Consider the following 10,191-nt stretch of genomic DNA (forward strand, 5'->3'; position numbering starts at 1 on the left):
ATGTGTCTGGAGAACAGACAAGGGGGTAGGTGTGGAAGGGAGGCAGGAATATATGCCCTGGGCCCCAGGCTTTTTTTTTTTTTTTTTTTTTTTACAAAGAATATCACTTCATTTTCTGAACAGCCCATTAGTGTGTTCTGCCTTCTCCATCATAGCAAGGGTAAGAACTGGCCCAAGATCATCCTGTGAATTGGACTAGAGCCCAAGCATTGACTCTGGAGAGTCTGCCTGTGTGCTGTCACGTATACATCTTCCCTAAACTTCTGTCCCCCAAAGATAGTGCTTTTATACCAAGATCCAGATGGCAAACCAGAGACTCAAAAATGTGATATTCTCCACATAAACTAAACACAGACTCTGGACTCGAATTTCACAATCCTGGGAGAATTATTTCACCTATCATCCATCCATCAGCATCAATCCACCCACCCATTCACCCATCCACCCACTAACTCAAGATAGTGTCAAGTGCTCACTCTGCTCAGGGGACCGCCTGGTTTCTTAGAGATGGAGTAAATTGTATATAGGCCCGGCTCTTTAAGAACTTGTAGTCGATTAAGGAAGGAAAACAAACAACAGAAGAAAGCCTTATTGCAGCATGAAGGGTCCTCTAAGGTGCTGTGAAAGAGAAGGGAGCATAGAAGATAAAGCATCCAATTACCTTGCCAATAAAGCAAGGAAGGTTCCAGAGAGGAGGTGACATTGGACTATAAATACATGCTCTCCAAGTAGAGAAAGGGCGAGGAAAGTTTCTCTAGGCAGAGGGCACAACAGCCTTGCTACGCACACACTGAATGCCTGCCACCTGCTTAAAGCACCGTCTCTAATGCCAAGAATTCTGCGAACTAGGTATTATCCAGAACACTTTACAGAACAGGAATGTAGACACACAGAGGTCGAGTACTTGGCCCATGGTTAGAGGTCTGCTAAGACAGGCCTTGAAGTCAACTCTTGAAACCTGGCTTCAAAGCCCATCCTCTTAGCCACTCACTGGGAACCGAGTGGGGGACATCTGTTAGGAGTTTCTTAGGAGGAGGGTCACATAAACAGGAATCAATCCATAGGATCTTTCTTCATGCAGCCTTATACTACGAATCTCAGAAACTTGTACTCTCTGGATCCATAAAAGAATTAATACTGTGTGGCGTGTGTGTGTGTGTGTGTGTGTGTGTGTTCTATGTGTGCTCATGTATTCTCTCTCTACTTAGGAGGCCACAGAGGAGAAAGGCACATCACCTTTATTTACTTTTGACTGAAAACATTATCTGTCCACTGTAGAAACACCTGTATCTTCGGTTAGTTGAAAGTCAATATCTGAGGTATTCGATTTGATTTCTGTGTCCAACAGTCTGGGTACTGCGTGAGGACCTGACCTTTGTTCATCTCCTTTGCCAGCCTCTGAGTGCCCAGCATAGCACTTGGCCACACCTGGTACTCAAGACATATCCAGTGAATATTTACTGAAAATGTGTTGAGTGACTTCTGGGTTTTGATTAATTATTTAGGAAGCAAATCGTGGGTTTATTTACTCTGGTAAGTAGCTTGAATCGTGTAGCAAGAGGACATTACTGAAGGAACTCTGAAGGTGAAAGAGACCTTTGTCTTAAATCGGTGGTTTGCAATGTGCTTTTCTAAGTTTGCCTTCTGGATTCTAATTCAGTTACCGTCCTGTTCAAGCTTTCTGAGTCATCACAGCAAGTCTGAGACCCTATCCATTCTCACCCTGTACCCGCTCTCATTATCTCCTGATCTCCTTCAGTCTGTGCCTAAACATTGTGAAGGAAGAAAGTTCATAACTCACAGGGCACACTGTACCCCCTGTGGAGATAGGCAAGGACAGTAACACTGTCACCATGTCCAGAGCCTGAGAGCTTCTTTGGTACTAGGCTCGGTCCCTGTTACCAAAGAGCAGACATTATTTTCTTTCTATCTGCTCGCCTGCCCTCCGCAGCTCGCCCCGGGCTCCCTGGCCGCTACCGCCAGCCCCGCCCGCGCTTCGGCACCCCAGCCTCCCGCACCAGACGCCTGCTGCTGCTCCTGCGCTCCCACGCCCGCGCACTGCGGCTCTCCCAGCCCCACGCTCCCACACCCGGCGCGGAGGAGGCGGGCGCCCGGGGCGAGGGCAGGGCGGCCACGTCAGCGGCGCCGGCTCGCTCCGCCCTCCGCGGGCCTCCCCATAGAAGGTAAAGCTCGGGCAGAGCCCGCGGGCGTCCTCAGGCTGGCAGCCCGCGCTGCTGGTTTCAGTTTCTGAAGAGCTAGGCCTTGAGCAAACGCTGGCTGGCGGGAGGAGGGTGCTGGACGTCTTCCCAACAGATAATGTGATTCCCTGCCATTGGGAGCCACCCACGGTGGGAAGGGGCAGCGCTGGGACCCGGCTCCTCTGCAGGACAGCAGCAGAGGCTGGGGGAGCCTGCGCTCTGACCCCCTCTTCCTCATCTGTAAGGCTGCCCCTCCCTCGGCGGACACTTAAAATATTTGCTTTTTTTCTGAGAAAGAAACAGAGGGAGATCACGAAGACAAACATGAACTCCAGACTCAGGGCATTCCCCACTCTGGCCTTTTTGTAGATGCACAATATTTTTCTGAAAGGCCAGACCTATCCCTACCCAGCGGGTGACCCGTGTACATTTCCTAACTTCTCTGTCTCATTATCCTCACCCATAAAATGGGAGTAATGATACTTATCTTTAGATACGCTCTGAGGGTTAGATTAGATATAGATTATACATATTAAGCACTTAGTGCCTTCAATCAGCAGTAATTAACATTATTATTAATTATATTGTTATGGCGTATGACTAATCATGAGATAGATTCTTAGTGCTTCTGGGAGCATAAGTAAAAATATGCGTATTTAAAAATTTTTATTGAGGGAAGTAGTTTTATGAGGTGAATAAAGAAGAATAGCGTCGCGTCAGAACGTATTCGGCATGTGTCTCATTTAGTATTTAAAGAAACTTATAAAGCAGGCATTATGTCCACTGTACAGGGGAGGACTCTGAAGCTTCCAGAAGTAACTGGCTCACCTCAGACCCTGGGTCAGTATCTAATTTCTCTCTCTCTCTCTCTCTCTCTCTCTCTCTCTCTCTCTCTCTCTCTCTCTCTCTGTCTCTCTGTCTCTCTTTGAGACTTGGTCTTCTATAGCATAGACTAGTCTCTAACTCACCAAGTAGCTGGGGTACTCACCTTGTACTCTTTAACAAACAAACAAACAAACAACATTTTGTTCTCTCTCCCTCTCCCTCCCCTCTCTCTTGTGTGTGTGTGTGTATGTGTGTGCGCGCGCGCACACACACACATACACACACACACACACACACAAATGAGTAAGCATGTTCCACATGTGTGTGGGTGCCCAAGGTGTTCCAAAGACAGGCACTGGAATTAGAGACTGTTATGTGCTTCCTGTGCTGGTTGCTGGGAGGAGAACAGAGGTCCTCTGGGAGATCAGCAAAACCTCTAATCTGCTGAGTCATTTCTCCAGCTCCCAGACTTGAACTCCAGCCTCTTTATCCTAAGAGTCACATGCCTAGCCCTGTCTCCTTGAGTGACCACGCCCCTCCCCAGCAGAGTCCCACCTGTCTGCCTCAGCAAAGGTGCCTCCTTTCCTTTGCATAGCCTTCCTTCCTCCCTTTCCCCAGGTTCATCAACCTGGAGAAAAGCTAGTCAAGTCTGGACACCAGAAGAAGGCCGCTGTCTGCTCCAGGAGGCTTTCTGATCCACCCCCACCACCTCCACCCCTCTTCTACTGCCTGCAGCCCAGGTTGTACACACTTGTTACCACCGTGTCTCTCTGTTTGTAGTGTGCCTCCTCTAAGGAGCCCTCCACAGTGGACCCCTGCTCTGTCCACAGCCTTAGGACCACAAGCTCCCAGGTTCAGTTCTGAGCTTTACTGGTTGGAAGACCGACCGGGGTCCCTGATTTTACCTCTCTGCCCTTCATCTCCCTGCTACAGAAGGTGGATTTCAGCAGCACCGTCAGCTTGTAGAGTTCGATCAGTACAGGATGCATGGGCAGTAAGTGCTATGAACTTACAGCTGACAGAGACTCAGTGAATGAAGACAGGCTGAGTGAGGTCTTGGGTGTTACTTAGGGACAGAAAGAGGGACAGTGCCAACGGGAGAATCAATAGCCTGGCTACGCTTGAGAGGGGATGATGGTAGTTTACAGTGTTTGCTGAGCAGGTCCTGGTACCTGGCACTGGGCCAAGCACCATGGTTGCCTTGTTCCTCCTGAGAGAAAGGACTTCTGCGACTCCCGCTCTACAGCTGAGGAAATATGGTCTGAGGCCAAGGAGCCTGCGACTCATTTGTCAGATACAACTGCTCAACCACCTGCAGGAATCCTTTTGAGCACAAGTGTGTTCAGAGATATCTGAGGACACAGAGACTCCTCTTTCAAGCCTGTCTTGTGTTAATGCTCTGAATGGCCCGGAAGGCCTAGCTGCCATCTTTGCATTAGTTTCTTGGCTTTGACTTGGGGCCCCAGATAGCTTCAGTCAGCATGAATGCTCATGGAAGGGAGACAAGACAATTTCCTCTTCCACAGGGACAACAAGTCTTCAGGGACTTTTCATGATAGGATGCTCAGAACACAGAAGCTTGTATTGTATCTCCAATGAGCTTGGACTAGCTGTGGTTTTCAGTACAACCTTGGCTGAGATTGGGCTGCACTTTAAGCTTTGAAGTGTGTCTACTGAGATACAATTCTTTGATGATGGCATTTGGGGTATGGTAGGGAACAGACAGCATTAACAAGAAGGGCAAGCAAGTTGAGACCACAAAACTAAATGGGGAAATTGCTTTCATGGCCATTGCTGTCTTTCCCTGATCTTGTTTAGTTTTTTTCCCATGCCCCCTGACACCCAAAGAATCACATAATCAAATATCCATTTTGAACAGTAAGCACCAAAGACTCACTATTGCCAACTGGGTGAGTCTAAATTCATTGAAGATGACATTCAATGCCCTCTGTGATCTGGTTCCAGCTCTCCATTTTTAGTGGTATCTTCTCCATATTACCAACATGTTTCCAGCATCTGTGACTCTTACATGCCACTCATGGCCTACAGCATGCCGCTACCATACTTTAAGGATAAGTTTGTTCTTGTTCTCCCAAGATTTTTCCAAGTAGTCCCCTTCAAGAGAAGGGGCAGCCTGGTTCAACCAAACAACTGAACTAACATCAAGGAGAAATGCTAAGAACTGAGGCACCCAGTGTGTCCCCAAGCATGTGGAGTTGGATGTTAGAGTGGTTTGGGAAGTCTTGTGTTGCTTCCAAACTGGTTGTAGGGCAGTTAATGGGTTGCACGCCTTACTTTGAACACTGTTTCCAGGATGCTGTGCCAGTGTTCAAGAGGCCTGGAGGAAACTGGCAGCCTAAGTAAGGCACTTTCTTTTCCCAGGATGCCATTTTCACCCACCATTTCATTAGTGATTTCAGTGTATATGGAATGGGACCGGGGGCCAATTCTTCATAACTGTAAAACCTTAGCATGGAATCAGGTGGCCATGTGGTTGGTTCCTTCAGATGGTGCGGATTATACCCACTTACACTGTAACTATCACTGGGTTCCTTTTATTGCCAAAGTGCCCTGTGTTGGCTGCTGGAAGATGCCTCTCTATGTCCTCACAGTGGGAGGTGAAGCAAAAGATCCTTCAGGCCGTGGCTTATCTACACTGGGCCATTAGTGAAATCCCAGTTCGAGCTTCAAGACACAATCTTTTCACGTCCTCTGGGATAGGGCCTACATCTCCCCTGGGGCCTCTGACACACTCTCTTTACCTTCTTTGTGGGTTGGGCCTAAGCCTTCTTCACAGAGGCCCGTAGGGAGCTATGTATCTCCTTACACTACCCTGGGCACAGCCTGCTTTAGTAAGAGTTTGTTGAATGAATTATCTGGTAAGGAAAAAAAAAAATCCCCAAGAGGTTTTTATGGTATTTTCAGCCTTCAAAAGAATACAAGGCTTATAATGCATCATTTACATTATATTTGAACCCTAAAGAGCAAGCAGAATACAAGTACCTTCCAGAGGCAAATCAAGAATGTCCAGGACAGCTCACTGCCCTGGAGAACATCGGTGGCCCTGCGAAGCCTCTTTCATGCTTCTTGAAATTCATATTCTCAACTGTAATATTTTCACATTAGAGAGAATCAGGTTTTTTTTTCTCCTGTTCCTCTGGCAAGTTTATATCACTCTAACAAAGTTGCCTTTTCTTTCATAGGTAAACAGAAAAAATACTTAAAGAAACAAATTTCTATGAGTATGAAGAGGTCGTTTAGCAAAAGCCTTTATTCTATATTTTAAACAGTGTTTTGCAGGAGCCGAGCACTGAGGAGACGAAGTAAACAGCAGGGCTCATGGGACTGAAGTGATGCCCCTGAGGCTGCAAGCCAGCAAGTGGCAGAGTGATGTTCGGTCTATTTCTCCAGGAGTGCAGCCTCCTGGTCCCGCTCAGCAGTCTTCTGGTTCTTTTGGACTGGTAACGGCAGCGTCTGAACAGGGGCACTCATCTCGTCTCTGCAGATAGAGCATGAGTCTTGGCTTCTGCTAGGAGTTTCAGATGATCTTAAACTTTGCCAACCCCAAATTCCAAGCAGCTGAGGGGGCGGTGCCTGGCTAAGGGCTTCTCTGTAGCCTTAGGAGTCAGACAAGCTGGGATCCGGATCCCAGCTACTCATATACTGGACCACGCCCACCCCCACACCTCTGAAGCTCACTCTTTCTGTCTTTTACTTTGTTCCATGCATTTGGCAATATGTCCAATATGAACTCACTGGATGTTCAAAGTAGTAATCATGTAGTTTATTATGGACGCTCTTATTACATGTTCTCCTCTGGTCCTAGTGTGGCTTGGATGTGAGATGTCCCCCTAGGCTCACTAGCCGATCATCAGCCAGGGCTGCTTTGAAGGTCATGGGACCTTCTGGAGATTGAGTTTTGATAGAGGCTGTGGGTCACGGAGGCAGGTCCTGAAGTTTTATGGTCCAGTCTCACTTCTTCCTTACTGCAGATAGACTGACCAGGTGCCCCAGTTCTTGGCACCATGCCTTCCCCAAGATGGTCTAGAACCTTTGTCACATTTTTCTCACCAGGATGGACGGTGTCTCTTCTTAGTACAAGAGCTATAAAACAAAGCTGGCCTCCGAAGCCTGAATCGAAGGAGAGCTTATCAATTTCAAACAGCAGCGATCCGGACACATCTGTCCTGAACACAGTTGTGTGTGACCTAATGAGAGGCTGCATGGTAGAAATGTGTTATTAAGTGGTTTAGTGGTTATGTGACGGCTGTAAAATTATACAAGCTAAGCCAGCTACAATTTTGTCCTTAAACAACACAGTCTCACGGGATCACCATCTTTTACGTGATCTATCAGCAGCCAATCCTACACAGGTGCCAGTCTTGCACATGTCCTGATTGAAGAACATATTTTCTGAGAACTCAGTGTTTGAGATAGGATTAAATAAAAGAAGGACTTTGGATGACTATCCCTGACCACCAGGCATTTCAGTTTTTAGATTCCTTGATCTCTCTCTCTCTCTCTCTCTCTCTCTCTCTCTCTCTCTCTCTCTCTCTCTCTCTCTCTCTCTCTCTCCACTCTGTTAAACATTTAGTCATCTTTCCTAGCAATTTGAGGTGTGATTATGAAGCTGGGGATCATAGAAATATCCTGATATGGGATTTCCTGCAAAGGAAAAGAAAGGAAGAGGACCCCTGGTGTTCGTTCACTTGAAACACTGGTTACTTGGTTCTTTCTTCTTTAATCTTGAATGGTGATTTTCTTTCTTCTCTTCTTTCAACCCCACAGATATCTAGTCATTGAAAATAAAAGCAGTCATGAAACCCTGTGACCTACAAGAAAGCTCTTTCTTCAATCCTTCATATGCTGAGCTGACAACTGTCACGCAGGTCCTACTTCTCTGGTTGATGTGTACGGCACTGACACAGACACGCAGGTTATGTGGATTGTGAACAAAGCTTGCACGCTGACAGACCTGCTGAAAGTTGCTGCTTCCTTGGTTGCTCTAGGTTTGCACTTGCCCAGCTCGGCTGGCTATATCTGAATGAACCAGTTTCTTATCTTACCTCCCTTACCTTGGCCGTGTAAGACCCATTTCAGGAAGCCCAGTTTATTACTTTTCTTTACCTTTTGTCTAATGGTTACTCAGTGAGCCAGGAACATGTGATTTAATTGCTACATCTCCAATGTATCTGCACCGCCATTTTCTACTTGTTCAATAAATATTTACTGAAAGCCTGCTTCATGCCTGGCCCTCTGTAGGCACAGAGTACCTGCCCCTACGGAACAACCTGTCTAGTCATTTAGAGTCATAAAACATATGATTCCCCAATAGAAAATAGGTGTACGCATAATACAAGCCAACTTTTATTGCTTGCTTAATTAAAAGCAGATATGGTATGAAGTGCTTTATGTGCATTGAATCATTTCATCTCCAGCAATAAGTGAAGGAGATATGTTTTATTACTATCTTTACTTCCCAGATAAGGAAGCTAAGGCACAGAGTGGTTAGGCATCTTGTCCACATTAGTGGACATTGGAGGCTGGAAGCTTACAATGCCAGCTTAGAAGTTACTCACTACGGAACTCAACTTTTTCTTCCAGGGGTTGAGAAAGGGTTTTCTAGGTCCCCCCGGGACATACCTTTGAGTACTCAAGGCCTGGCTGTGTGGAGCCTCTGGATAAGGTAGACATGTGTCCCAGGACACCACCCACATTCTATGTGGGCTTCCATTTGAGCTGCCTCTTCACAGCCCTCTCCTGTTAGTCCTTTTTGGTCAAACTTTTGAAACTCTGGATCATGATCCACATATGGGTCCTTGTTAGGGTCACATAACTGAGACATCCTACCCCCCCCCACCTCCACACACACCCCAAATACAAAACAAAATCCAGCAACAGGAAACATTTTTTGAATGTGCGATGACAAAAAATGAATTCAAAACCAAATGTATGATGATTCTGAGGGTTTCTGGCTGTTTCTGGGTTTGGTTCTGAACACAGAGCCAACACACTTTGAACCATGAATGCACCCCTAAATGCACCCCAACCCCATCAAATGCCCCCTGAATCATTTCAGCTTGGATTTAAGACTACTATATGTTGTAAATTTTAGGTTTTTCTTAATGTACAAACTTTTCTGTTCTTATTTCACATTTAATTTCACAATTAAACATAATGGTTTAATTATGGAACACAAGATTTAATACTTTCATATTCTCATTCTGCAATATGGAAGTATCAAATTAATATACATTTGATATATCTTGAGTTTCAGTGTTTGGCCTTAAAACTGCTGACTTGAGTAAAAAAAAAAATCGTTAAGTGTAATTTGGGTTGAGATTAGGAAGTTATTTCTAACAATTTCTGAAGTGGCCCTAAACTTACTTTTATCATTTCATACTATGTATTTATGTGAAGCATGATTCTAAGCATTCACTAAAATAAAATTAAAATGCAGATCAATTCAGAAGCACATTGAAAAAGCTCCACATCCTGTAGTATCAGATATTCTATCAAGATTTCATTTTTCATGTAAAAATAAAGAACACTCGTCTTTTTAGTATGAAAATTTCTTTTTCATTAATGTATGCTAAAATATATGCATATCAAGATTTTTATGTGTATCAACACCCTCATCCATGTCAGATCCTATTCTTTTGGCACCCATGGCTTCTTTCTGGGACACTGTCTGGAATCCCACAGGTGAAGTGAAGGGATGCCGTCACACCCCAAATGCTTTTATTTTAGCTTTTCCCCTAAGGAATTGAGCATGAGATATGAGAGTCTGTCTCCTTCATTACACTCATTGTAGTCCTTTGAGTATCCCACAGCTCTGCATGGAGCTCAGAACCTAGTGAACTCCTAAACAAATGGCTACGGAACAAAGGTCAGCCTGTAGGATGTATCCATCACAGGTCATTTCGTAGTGCTATGGGCATGTAGTATCTAGTCAACTGCTGAATTTGTCTTACAGTCATGCCCTCTTCAAAAAAGTGGAAGGTCAGATATCATCCGTGAAATCAGAATCATATCTCGGGTAAAGCACTAGACAAATCTTTGGGAGGTTGGAGATTGCTGTCACCTCTTCCAGTCACTATTTCTTTAGCTGTTGAGGAATGTAGAGGAGGGTATGGAGCTGAATGGCTTTGGAAACTGTAAAGTGCTG

The 10,191-nt window shown here is 45.5% G+C and overlaps 1 long non-coding RNA gene across 1 annotated transcript; it reads left to right on the forward strand.

Annotated features, from left to right (window-relative positions):
- Nucleotides 1–3,610: 3,610 nt before the first annotated feature.
- LOC127680013 (uncharacterized) lies at nucleotides 3,611–8,394 on the forward strand. Its single transcript, XR_007976928.1, has 3 exons — nucleotides 3,611–3,763; nucleotides 6,314–6,484; nucleotides 7,812–8,394. It is a non-coding gene; the product is annotated as an uncharacterized LOC127680013 (long non-coding RNA).
- Nucleotides 8,395–10,191: the final 1,797 nt, after the last annotated feature.

This window comes from Apodemus sylvaticus, chromosome 3 (genome assembly GCF_947179515.1).
Source record: "Apodemus sylvaticus chromosome 3, mApoSyl1.1, whole genome shotgun sequence".
Lineage (NCBI taxonomy): Eukaryota > Metazoa > Chordata > Mammalia > Rodentia > Muridae > Apodemus > Apodemus sylvaticus.